Below are 12,694 nucleotides of genomic sequence, written 5' to 3'. Positions count from 1 at the left end.
AAAACCTACCACTTTTTTTTAAGATCTTATCTATTGGGGCGCGTGGGTGGCTCAGTCGTTAAGCATCTGCCTTCAGCTCAGCTCATGATCCTGGGGTCCTAGGATCAAGCCCCGCCTGCATTAGGCTCCCTGCTCAGAGGGAAGCCTGCTTCTCCCTCTCCCACTCCCCCTGCTTGTGTTCCCTCTCTCAATGTCTGTCAAAAAATAAATAAAATTTTTTTAAAAAAGATTTTATTTGTCAGAAAGAGAGAGGGAGAGAGCGAGCGCCCGCTCACAAGCAGGGACAGCAGCTGGCATAGAGACAGGCAGACTCCCTGCTGAGCAAAGAGCCACCCAGGTGTCCCAAACCTACAACATGTTAATAAACATTTTCATGAAAAGTAACTGTCTTCAAAAACAAAGTACAATACCACGAGAAGGACACTGTCTTACATTCTTGCAAATCCCATTAATGTACAACATACTGAAAGACAGCTTGATTCGCCTATCTGCTCTGAAGTCAATCTGATCAGATACCACACATTTTTTTAGGTTCTGGAAAACTCCACTATACACTCCTGAGAAACTAAGAATGAAAAAGACAAATAACATCTTAGTAATATCTCTAAGAACTTAAGGTTTCTATAGCCAACTCCTCTTCCCCTCAAAATCTCATACAAAACTTCCTTAAATCTTTTCTCAAGTAGTACAAAAATAATTTTCAGTACAAATTGGTTTAACTAAAATTTCCAATCAATAAGACCTCTTTGAAAACAGGGATCTGGAAATTACGGTAGAATATTCCTCCAAAACACAGAGCTGAACAGTAGGATAGAGTAACCAAGATCAAGCTCTAGAAGGAAAAGACTGGCATCTGCATGCACAGTGCCCAGCCTGTGACAGACAGCCTATAACAGCCCGGGACCACACTGCTGTTAAAATGCAATTCTAACCATGTGCACATGCCCAATAACACAAGTGAATATAAAATACAGTCAGAGACGCACGGGGAAACCACTAATTTTAAAGGCCAAAATTGGTTCAAATACTAGCAATTTCATTCAACCCAATACATTAACTCAAAATACAACTATAAAGATATCCCAAGTGTGTCATCCACAAATTTCAACTCAAAATAAATACAAGTATTTGTCAGGTTAGGTTTTTATTCTCTATATTTGAAGTCAAACATACAGAATGAACAACATTCTCAGACAAATACAACCTGCCATCTAATCAGCAAAAGCTGAGTGCCCACCAATAAGCAAGGTGGCAAGTCAAAATCATGACTTGTGGGTAAAACCTCACCAAGATCAAAAAGGCGAGCTGAGGGAAATTGGAAGGGGAGGTGAACCATGAGAGACTATGGACTCTGAAAAACAATCTGAGGGGTTTGAAGGGGCTGGTGGTGGGAGGTTGCGGAACCAGGTGGTGGGTATTAGAGAGGGCACGGATTGCATGGAGCACTGGGTGTGGTGCAAAAACAATGAATACTGTTACGATAAAAATTAAAAAAAAAAAAAAAGAAAGAAATCCAACAATCTTAGTCTTTGTTCTGGTACTTTTAATATAACCCCTAAAGTATTTCCTATTAAAAAGTTTTGTATATACCACCAAAAAAAAAAAAGGCAAGGCGAGCAAAACCACCAATCCTAAATGTGCTCCTTAACATGAGATAAGCAACAACCATCTGGTTTATAGCTTCAGCACCAAATGATGGATACCAGAAGTCTTCATTTCTTTCTTATCTTTTGTCAGATTTTCCATAATCTATTAGCTTCTCCCTCTCTTACAACAACTCATAATAGTCTGAGGACCACTATTTAGTGGGGATTTTGGTCTCTTGGGGCACACATTTATTCCAGCTGCTCATTCATATCTACAATCAATTGGGAGGTTTTAATGTACCGGCAATCAGTTTAACCCACTAGTCCTTTTTCCCCTAAAAGAAATTATTCATGAAACATTGACCTTACAATCATCAAGAAGCCTATAATAACACTAGAAATTGCTCTAAAGCTACTAAGTAATGTTTCAGGGGATTTGCAAAGAAATCTAAAGCAACTCTGTTCAAATGGGAGTTTCTCTATATATGGCTTTTTGACTACATATGTGACTGCCTTTTCCTACAACAGTGAAATGCTTTAAAACTTGATTTTTAGCCAGTATGAAAGTCTCATGTGGACTTCCATGAGGTTTTTGATCCATAACCTAAAAAAGGAATCACAAATATTAAGAATCTGCCAGGTAGCTCTATCCCATCAACATGATTAGCTACCAATGTAAACAGTTATAAGTTTGGGGCAACAACTGGGTTCCTCCGTATTATCAAATCTATATCAAAGGTCCATTCTAAGCCACATCATCATGAGTGTGTGTTACGATGGAAGTGGGGGGAGTACAGTGAAATTAAGAATACAAACCAGAGTCAAACATACCTATATCAAGAAAGATGGATTTACATTCATCTTTAAGGCTAAAGCTTCCTCATTTATAAAATGATATCTAACTCACAATTTTGGTACAAGGATTAACACATGTAAAGCACAATGCCTATCACATCGCTAGCATTCAATAAAGCTAATTTTTTTTTCTGTGACTACATATCCCTAAGTCTGAGTTTCTCTAGTTTCCCTAAAATTAGAAACGAAGTGCTAATTCTTTAGATGTCCCAAATACAGTTTTCACATTGAACAATTTTAGAACATATGAAGAGCTATTGTTCCACAAAACATGGCAGTTAGCTTCACCAGATCCTGCTTTGTGAAGCTGTGGTGTTTGCACGCAACTATATACAATCTCATGAAAGAAAAAATTGCCCCCCAAAAAGCTGAGTGCAAATAGTATTTTTTACTTAATGTGGATAAATCTTCATTTCTGTTTAATCTTCAATTAGCAGGACTCCTCTAGTATCTTTTTTCGTCTATCCCACCACACCTCCCCCACTCAAAATCTGCCTAGGTAAAAAATCTATATACAACAGCTAGATGTATCCAAAGAAAAACCTCTAATACTCTTTTTGGATACAAAGATCACCAGCCTATTTTCTTTTTGTTAGATCACCAGGTGCTTGCTTTGTAAGGCATATATTTGTAGCAACTAACTTTGAAAGAAAATTACCATGCCTGATGATTCCTTCTTTGCTACTATTCTACACTTATGGGTACCTGGGTGGCTCAGTTGGTGAAGGGACCAACTCTTGATTTCGGCTCAGGTCATGATCTGGGGATTGTGGGATTGGGCCACAGGGCTCCTTGCTCATCGGGGAGTCTGCTTAGGATTCTCTCATCCTCTTCCTCTGCCCCTCCCCTGCTCTCTCACTTGCACTCTCTCTCTAAAAAAAAAATAATAATAAAATAAAAGTGCATCAAACATTTAACTCAACTTTGGACTGCTGAGCACAGGACAAGTACAAACTTAGCAAGGTGTATGAAAAGTAAATTTTTAGTCTTCCACTAACTTAAGACTGAAAGTTCTAACATTATGATTTTACATCAGATCCACCTCCAATAAGGAAATTTTCCTGTTTCTGAACTCCCATAAAATTCCACAAAGAACATAACTTTATGTGACCAAATAAAAAGGCAGTCATTTAAGCCAATACATCAGGGGAAACTCAGAAATGTAAACATACATATTAGAAATTTATTTCCTGTTTTGGACTTAAAGAAAACATAAGGCTGGCAACCAATATAGGTGTCTACCTTCCCTCAACCCTGTCTCTTCTTTAAACTATTACTTTCTTTTCCATTTTAAACTTTTCAAACAGCAATTTGTAACCTTTTTCTTAACCTCCCATTTGCTTAAAACCTAACCTACAGTCTGATTTCTACCTCCCCGGTCCCAGAAATATTTGCTCTGCTTATATTCATATAACTGCCATATTCAACTAAACCATTCTCAGAACTCATCCTACCCTAAATCTGGCCATCATTTGTCACCACTGAAAACTCCCTCTTGTTCAGCACTCCTAACTCTCTTGGCATCTGTAATTTTGCTCACTCCTATTCTCCTACCTCGTTAACCATTTTATTGCAGCCCTGTCCAAAATGTAATGTTGGCTGCTCCTAAGGATTCCGTTGGTCCTTTTCTCTTCCTGTCGTATACAAAGCTGAGCTCCATGAGTGTGTTTCAGCCTTAAGGGTATGTATACTTTCATTCTCCTCAACAGGGGCCATAATTCTCAACTGATTCTCAAATGGGGACCCTACCTCCCCCAAAAAGGTGAAAAGCATTTGTTCATACACTCTTCCCAAGTGATCTTCTAACTTCTAAAACTAACTATATACTGACCAAATCTATAAAATCCCCAACCACTCTCTGGTCCAGAAACCTATCAGACATATCCACCTACATATCCCACAGGTTATGTGAAACTTAGAATCAAAAGCAAGCTCTTCCACTTTTCTTGCCCAAATCTGCTCTTTTTCCTCTACTTTCCAAGTTAAATCATACCAAGTTACCCAAGATAAAAAACTTCTGAATGGTACTCTATTTTTATAAGTCATTGCTTATCTGTCACTAATTCTAACTGGTATCTTTCAAAATTTATCCTATTCTTTTCCAGCTCCTATTATGTCCTTGACCTCTCACAAGGACTTAAACGAACTCTCTGGCCCCAGTTTGACTCTTTTCATCCAATCTCCATATTTTTACTATGTGTCTCCTGGAAAAGTGTGTCACAATTTCCATACCCCTATCCACTTAACCTCTCAATGGATCTCCATTAAAGTCCCCACACTTCAAGAAAAAGCCTAAGACTATTCACCAACTCTTTCTGACCACTCTTCCTGTCCCTCACATCCTGGCATCCTATGTTTCACAGCCCAAGTTGTATGTAACCTGACTTTGCACATGCCTCCCCTCCATGAAAAGTCCTACCTGGCCTGACAAGTGCTTATCTGCCCTTCAAAATTCAGCTCAAAGACCTCTGAGATGACTCCATCAAGTTTCCCAAGCAGAATTAGCTCTTCCTTCCTTAGCATGCCCCAAATGCTTTGTATATATTCCTCATTACTGTATAACCTGATGAGTGCTTTATTGGTTCATTTGTCTTTATACCCCACTATAAATCCACTTGGGACAAAACACCATAAGCCCCACAAGGACAGCAAGTCTATACATGGCACCTGACATATGGGTGTCTGTGTATTTTTGGAACTGAGTTTTAGCACTATTTTAAAATGCTGTATTCAAGTATAATTAGTTCTGCTATACTGCTTGTTCTGAAATGTGAATTTGTTCCAATGTGATTGATATATCAGGGAATGTGAGCACAATGCAAAATTCTCATTTGCATACCATTTCCCATTTGCATCTACCACATTACATGAAGGTAGAAAACTGCACCCAGCTGAACTGAGCTGTGCAGAAATACAGAAAACACACACACCTCAAACACTACCCGCCCCCTCAGTTCTCCCTGTGTGATATAAGCCACACCCACCCACCCACATCTGGTGTTACTATAACATTCCCGTTGATTTCAGGTAACCTGCCTTCTACCATTTCATAGGAACTCAAAAGCAGCAAAACCTTTCCATGCCCATTTCCACAAGCAAACCAGGTCTTTCTCAATGTAAAGTGCCACATTTATTATAGTATTTATATATTCCTTAGCCATTTCATATGTGTAAAACTGTGTTACCATTTTCATCAAGTTTGTTTTTAACAATGAGCCACTAAGTTTTTGAACATTGTGTTTTGATCTCATTTTCCCTGCAAGCCTGTAGTTTCCACTGTACAATTATGCATACCATGGTAACTTTCAGAACCTATATGCTGCTTCACAAAAGAATGGACTACATAAACTATCAGCTGTATGATGAGCTCTTAGACTTTAAGAAAATTTCAATATTCCGGGGCGCCTGGGTGGCTTAGTGGGTTAAAGCCTCTGCCTTCAGCTCAGGTCATGATTCCAGGGTTCTGGGATCAAGCCCCACATCGGGCTCTCTGCTCAGTGGGGAGCCTGCTTCCTCCTCTTTCTCTGCTTGCCTCTCTGCCTACTTGTGATCTCTGTCAAATAAATAAATAAAATCTTTAAAAAAAAAAAAAAAGAAAATTTCAATATTCCAACTGCAGTAAATTACTGGCAAGAAAACTCTGCCCAAGTTTCACATACATACAGCTCATGTCCCAACCGACTATTAGAACAGTCACAACCTTTAAACTTGGTGCCTCTCATTTCTGGTAAACACTTTTCTCCAGCTTGGGCTCCACAGTCCGCCTAAGCCTAACTAACTCAAAAAACAAGTTCTCCCTGCCTGAATTTTCAAGTATACCATATTATGGGTTTCATTGTTTTGACTGCTTTTAACTTCTTCTAAAACATCCTGACAGTTTGATTTTAAATTACCTGTACTGTAGAGCAATCGGCCAAACCTTCAAGTCCATTATAAAAGGAACTACAGAACACAACAAATACTATACCTAAGTTAAAAAGACTGAGAGTCACTAACCCCATACTATTTTCCTATGTAGGGCCTCCATTCAATCCTCCACACTGATCCCATAGTATATAAATCACCTTGCTCCCCTAATAAAAATATTTTGGCTCCCTTCTTTTAGGATAAAAATATGAACTTCAGTTTTAGATAAGCAAGCATGGTCCTTCAAAATCTAGGACACAGCTTTGCAGGCTCATCTCCAGTCCCTCTCCCTGTCCCAATATCACCTCACGATGGGCCATACCCTAACTTCTGGTACCTCATGCACCCACCATTCCCTTGTTTGAAATGACCCCCTCACCCCAGTCTGACAAACACCTATTCTGTTATTTTCTGTAAACTGGTCCCACACCTTCCACAAATTCATTCAACCTTTCTTCCATTCTCTCATAGCATTTTTTACACCTACAACACCTATAGGCTACACAGTTAAAATGAAGAATTCATTTCTGAATTTTCAGGGTCCGATGCTGTGTCCAGCATATACTATTCCTCGACACATAAATGAAGTTATCAAAAAAATATAAATGGATGAGGGAGCGGTAAAGACCCCACAAGGGTAAGGTTAAGGCAATGCATGTATGAGTTCCCATTTTGGACCCAAATAACTTTCTCCTCTTTAATTATTCAAATACAAAAATATAGTGAATTCCAACTCTAATGCACCAGGCTCCGTGTACAGTAGGTCTACAGTTTAATTCATTTGGTATTTGATTTCGCAGTGTTTTCTTAACCACGCTTTGTTGTAAAATAGCTACCTTCATAAAGTGAGAAGCAGGCAAGGTTAAAGAAAAAAGTACGTCAAAATGGGAAGCTACGGATTTGAAAACTGAAATTGAAACTTTTTTCTAGACAAATAACATAAAGTTCCATTCACAACAAAAAAGTGTACATACCCACAAATCCAAGTCTCTTCTGCATTAAAATACATATCTTTAGCCGAAGCTATTTGGACTTTTCCAAAGTGATAAACACTTCAAAAGCAGAGTTTCCCAGTGTACCCTGCACCTGGGAAAGTTACAAGTGTGAGGATACTGGTCACTCACCCCTCATGGCCCAAGGGCTACAGATGTGAGGGCACTGACCATCTATTCCAGTATGCCTTACATACATGATCCCTTTCTACTGCACTACGGTAAGAAAAACCTATGCTTCACAGAATATAAGAAGGTTAACGTGTGTATTGTGGGATGCCTACGCACTGACCACAAGGCATATTTATGCCTTTTTTTTTTAATTTGCAGTCAGGACCACGTTGTATAACCAACCCCATCTCTAGTCAAGAGAAAATAAGTCTGAAATTTCCCAATAATTGTAGTTTTAATGTGCCACCAAGATTTAAGAAACCTGAAAACACCTACAAACCAAATAGGCATTCAAAAGGGCTTCTTCATCTACATTAGCACAGATCAAGACATTTCTGAAACTCTGCAAGCATCAACTTCCAGAACGAATCTTTTCAGTCTCACGAGAAAATGTCTTCTACCGCACCCTTATTTCAGACTACTTCATTTAGTATCTTGTTCACCTGCGAACTGAAGAGACACAACGACCACAAGTAACTTCTACCCATTAAAACCCTTCGGCCCTCCCCAAAGAACTGATCTCCAGCAAATACCTCACACTCTCCTGTGCTTTCCCTCCTAACTGCAAGCACCTTGGGCGAGTCACGTAAACCTTTCTGGGTCTCATTTTCCACACCGGTAGCTTTTCAAAGATTTTGTTTAGAGCAGGTTGATTGGACTGGATCACTGGTCTAAAAATACTGAGCAATTGTCATTCTAAAGTCATCACACTCTGAAGATGGTGGTAACTGCTCTGACAACAACTACAAAGAAAGTCTTCAGAACCTTTTGACGCATGACCACACCAGCCCCAGCCCCGAGAGCCTACAAAACTGTTGTGAAATGGTAAACTCTAGGGTGCTGTGATAAACACCCAGAGTTACTGCGGCCCCGTTTTAGTTCTCACTTGTTCATAATCCCTTCCATCCTCTGCAAAGTCAAATCTCCAGACACAAGAATGCAAGAAATTCCACACTAACACTAGTGAGACAACCCACCCAGAAAACAGGTAAGTATGGGAACTCAAATTCAAGCAGACTGTTTAAACCTGGTCAGCTTCACATGGTAAATCCAAGGTCAAGCAAGAAGACTATTCACAATGTTGACATCTGCTGTAACAATTAAAGAAAAGGTCACAGGTGTTGAAGAGCAGACTCCCTGGGAAAGCGGAGGGAGGGAAAGCCTCAAGGGGCGGGGGGGGGGAGTTTCCAGAGAAAATGACCATTGGCGTTTAGAAATAAAAAGGGAGAGGGGCACCTGTGTGGCTCAGTGGGTTAAGCCTCTGCCTTGGGCTCAGGTCATGATCCCAGGGTCCTGGGATGGAGCCTCCTATGGGGGAGGGGGGCTCTCTGCTCAGCGAGGAGCCTGCTTCCCCCTCTCTCTCTGCCTGCCTCTCTGCCTACTTGTGATCTCTGTCAAATAAATAAAATCTTTCAAAAAAAAAAAAAGAAAGAAAGAAAAAAAGGGAGAGGCCCAGGTTGGGGTTACAGGAGAAAACTGCTTCAAAGTAATTAGGGCTGCCTCCAAGCTGTGAGCAATACTAGAAATCCCTTCATCTGGCGCTAAGTGCCTCTTCAGCCAGGTCCTTGTCACTCCCATCCCCTCCCCGGAAATCTGCGTTAAACTGAATTTTAAGTACTTTTGGGATGCGGGGGGTCAACAGTTGGTTTCCCGCGTTGCGGTAACTGCGAAGTTCCACACTCCACGACGCACGATCCCACACGGCCACTCCGCCAAAGTTGCCAACCATCCTGGCCAAGAGTCCCGGACACCCCCTCGCCGCCTCCGGGCGGCCGCAGTCGGGGTCCCCGGGCCAGGGCGCCCCGCCCCCGCCCCCTGCGCGCCCCCGCCCTCGCCGTCAATCAACGCCCCCCGCCCCCCGGCCGGGCGCGGGGGGCGCGGCCTGGGACCCGGCCGGATCACCACGGAGGCGCGCCCAGAGGCCCCCAACAGCCGCCAGCTCCGCCGCGGACAGAACTCAAGTGGCTTGCGCCACGGCCCCGCGCGCCTCGGTCCCGGGCGCCGCGACGGAGCGGGGGGCCCGTGCGTGGCCAGTGCGGGGAGCAGCGCCCGGCCGGGCCTCGGGCCCCGCTCGCTCACCTCTCGGGGTGCGCCGCCTTCCTCCGCTGCTGCCGCCGCCTCCTCCCTGTGAGTGCAGCGGGGTCTGACCTGTGGAACCACCATACCAGTCCCGCCCGCTGCTGCAGCGCCGCCGCCGCCGCTCCTCCGCCGCCTCAGCCGCCGCTCTTTGTTCCCCCTCCGAGCGCCACCGCGTCAGCCGCCCGCCTCAGCCGCCCCGACGGGCCGCCACTACGCCTTCCCGCCCTGTCGGCCCCCGGCCTCGCCCTCCTCGCTGCGCCCGCTGCCGCCTTCGCCTCCGCGCCGCCGACGCCGCCGCCACCGACGCCGCCGCCTCCTCCTTCGCGCCCCCCTCGTTTTCATTGAAAGCAAACAAGCATCATGGCGGCGGCCGCCGTCCCCCAGCCAGCGAGCTCCCGGACCGCCGCCGCCGCTCCAACATCCCGGCCGCCCATTGGCCGCCGCCGCCGGGCGCGACCATTCGTGGTCCGGAGGGGTGGCTCGCTCCGCACGCCGCTCGCCAAGCCCCGCCCCCTCGCGCCCCCCCGCGCTGGGCGAAGGTGGGCCGGCCCGGCGCGAGCGCGCCTTCGCGCTCAGCTCTGCGGCTTCTCTCTAGCTCCGTCCCCGCTCTCTCCTCTTCTCCACAGGCCTCCCTTTTCCGCATCTATCCCGCCGCCCTTTTTGGGCTTGGGCTGCTCACTTTTGTCTCCTCTCTCCGCTCCTTGCCCTCCATCCCCTGCGCCTTCGTTCTCCCGGCCATCGCGTGGAGACGCGCACCGGCTCTCCGACTGGACTTGAGCCAGCGCCTGTGATGGGCCTCGAGAGGAGACACTCAGTCGTGCACAGTCAGACGCGTGATGCTCCTTCCTGCCTGGAATATGCAGAAAAACGTTAATTAGCGTCCCCTTTCGGTCCCGTAACTTAAGGGACAGTTCTGCTGGTGGGATCCCAGCGCAAGAAACTGTCCGCGGCTGCCTTCGGGAATCCAGCGGTTCGGTGCAGGTGGTGGTTGGAGGTGAGCAGAGATCGATGGTGATGGTGCGGGCCTCGGTGCACCTTAGCTGGTTAGCTGGTTGAGGCCCTGCGCTGGAGACAGAATGTCGAGATGTATTAGGCTCCACCCTGTCCCGAGTAAGCTCCCAGTCTAGGAAAAGAGAGAAACATCCAACGAACAAATCCTCTGTAGACACCCAAGCCTAGGGTCGTGGTGAGGAGAAAAAGGATCGCCGTCTGCCCACTACAGGGGAAACGAGGATGGGCCATGGTCTCCTTCCTGAAAAATCCACCCTGAAGAAGTGGGTGTGAAATGGGTTCCGGGAGTGAACAACAGCAACAAAGTGAGACACCCCCTCCCTGAAGGCCGACTTGGGCTACGAGGACATGCTTTCTGCTGGGGCAACAGAGAACTGGAAGAGCAAGGAGAAGATTGGAGGACCAAAGCTGTTGGAGTTCTGTGCTTGCCTCTCTTCAGCATGACCTGTATTCTTCCAAGAAATCAAGTGACAGCCCAGTCTTCAAGTGCCAGAGGACCATGGACAGGGCAGGGCAACACCAAAGCCCCAGGGGGTGGGGGAGTGGAGATTGAGAAAACGAGTGCAGACTGACCTCTGGGCATCCCTCCACATCCTTCAACCCCAGACCTCCCAGTACTGGCCCCGCAGTCCCTGCTATTCAGTATCACCTGGCTGAGGGGCTGACATCCATCTGGGTCTCTACCCCCATTTGAGTACTGTGCCCCGGCAACCTGTGTTTTAGCCTGGACAGAGGGATGCCTTTTTGTAATTCGTCTGCCAAGAGGAAACTACTTTTTACAGCTGGCACAGTGTGTATGGAGGAGGGGAGTCCGCAACCAAAAACTTGGTGCATAAAACAACTTTTTTTATATCTCATGGTTCTGATGCCCACCTAGGCAGTTCTGCTGGTCTCACTGGGGGGGTCTCATGTCTATTTGTGAGATGGTGGCTAGGGATTGAGTGTCTGCCACATCAGGGCCCCCCAAGGAGACCTCTATCTCTGTATAATGTCTCCTCCTCCTGCTTTTCTGGGGCCTCTCCCCACCCCCCAGGATGTCCTACCTAGCAACCCAGGATTCCACAAGGGAGGAAGAGGTAGCAGCAGGCCTTCTGAGGAATATCACGTTCTTGGTGTTCTATTGGTCAGAGCAGTCACAAGCCCAGTCCAGATTCAGGAAGAGAAGACGGAAACAAGGCAGGAGCTGCACACACATAGAGGGAAGATGGACTTATCTGGGGCCATCCCGGTAGGCTAGGTACCAGTGGCCCTGCCTGAGCACATCCTGTTCTTTCAGAAGAGAAACCATCAGATGTCTCGCTTTCCCAGATTCACATCAAAGAGCCTCTCGTGTTAGGCAGGACCTCCCATTGCAAGTTATAAAACCCCAACTCAAATGGGCTTTATGCAGAAAGAGATCATTATGCCTTCAGGTGTCCCATAACTGAAAATTTCAGGCATCATGTGATGTCATCAACAATCGGTCTCACTCACCACCCCCCTCACTGTGCTCTTCCACACAACTGTCCTCACACAGGCTTTGTTAGCAGGCAGGGAAGATGGTCAATAGCATCTACTCTTACCATATTCTACCAGTTTCTCTGCATGGACAGAGAGGGTACTTCTTTCCTCATTGTTCCAGCAAAAAGTCCAGGACAGGCTCTCTTTGGCCTGGCCTGAGCCCCATCTCTTCCCCATGCAGCAAGGTGTGAGGCCAGCCCCACATGAACCAGATGCATTGAGAGTGGGGAAGGGGTTCCTCAGGGAGAGCTGAGGACAGCCAGAGAACAGGAGCAGATTCCACCTCACCGCTCTTGGAAGGTTTCTCTAGAAGAGTTGGTCACTGTCTCCTCAGGCACCCCACCATTTTTCCCTCCATGAGGACACTTAGTAGATGATGTTCTCACCTCCCCTGCCAGGCCGTGAGCTATGCATAAGTCTGGCTCATGTTGTTGCCTTCATACCACCAACTGGGGCTGCTTTTGAGGCTTTCCAACCTGCAGGTTTTCCCAGTCTCATAAAACTCTATTATGAGAACCTTACTGCTCAGGCCCAGGGGTAGGCATGGGACCCAAGCAGGACCCATCTGGGATGGATTAATGAAAATAGGAAGAG

At 45.7% G+C, this 12,694-nt stretch overlaps 1 protein-coding gene across 2 annotated transcripts in view; it reads right to left on the bottom strand.

Moving 5' to 3' along the window:
• Positions 1-9,808, bottom strand: part of LOC111158932 (CCR4-NOT transcription complex subunit 6) — a 67,821-nt gene extending 58,013 nt beyond the window's left edge. For both annotated transcript variants that reach the window (XM_022521273.1, XM_022521274.1), the window contains exon 1: positions 9,590-9,808. The gene's annotated coding sequence lies outside the window, so the exon portion shown is untranslated. The remainder of the gene's footprint in view (positions 1-9,589) is intronic.
• Positions 9,809-12,694: the final 2,886 nt, after the last annotated feature.

Source organism: Enhydra lutris, unplaced genomic scaffold (genome assembly GCF_002288905.1).
Source record: "Enhydra lutris kenyoni isolate GAN:26980312 unplaced genomic scaffold, ASM228890v2 scaffoldscaffold64, whole genome shotgun sequence".
Classification (NCBI taxonomy): Eukaryota; Metazoa; Chordata; class Mammalia; order Carnivora; family Mustelidae; genus Enhydra; species Enhydra lutris.
Note: the sequence above shows the minus strand (reverse complement) of the source record. Positions and strands in the feature narration are given on the sequence as shown.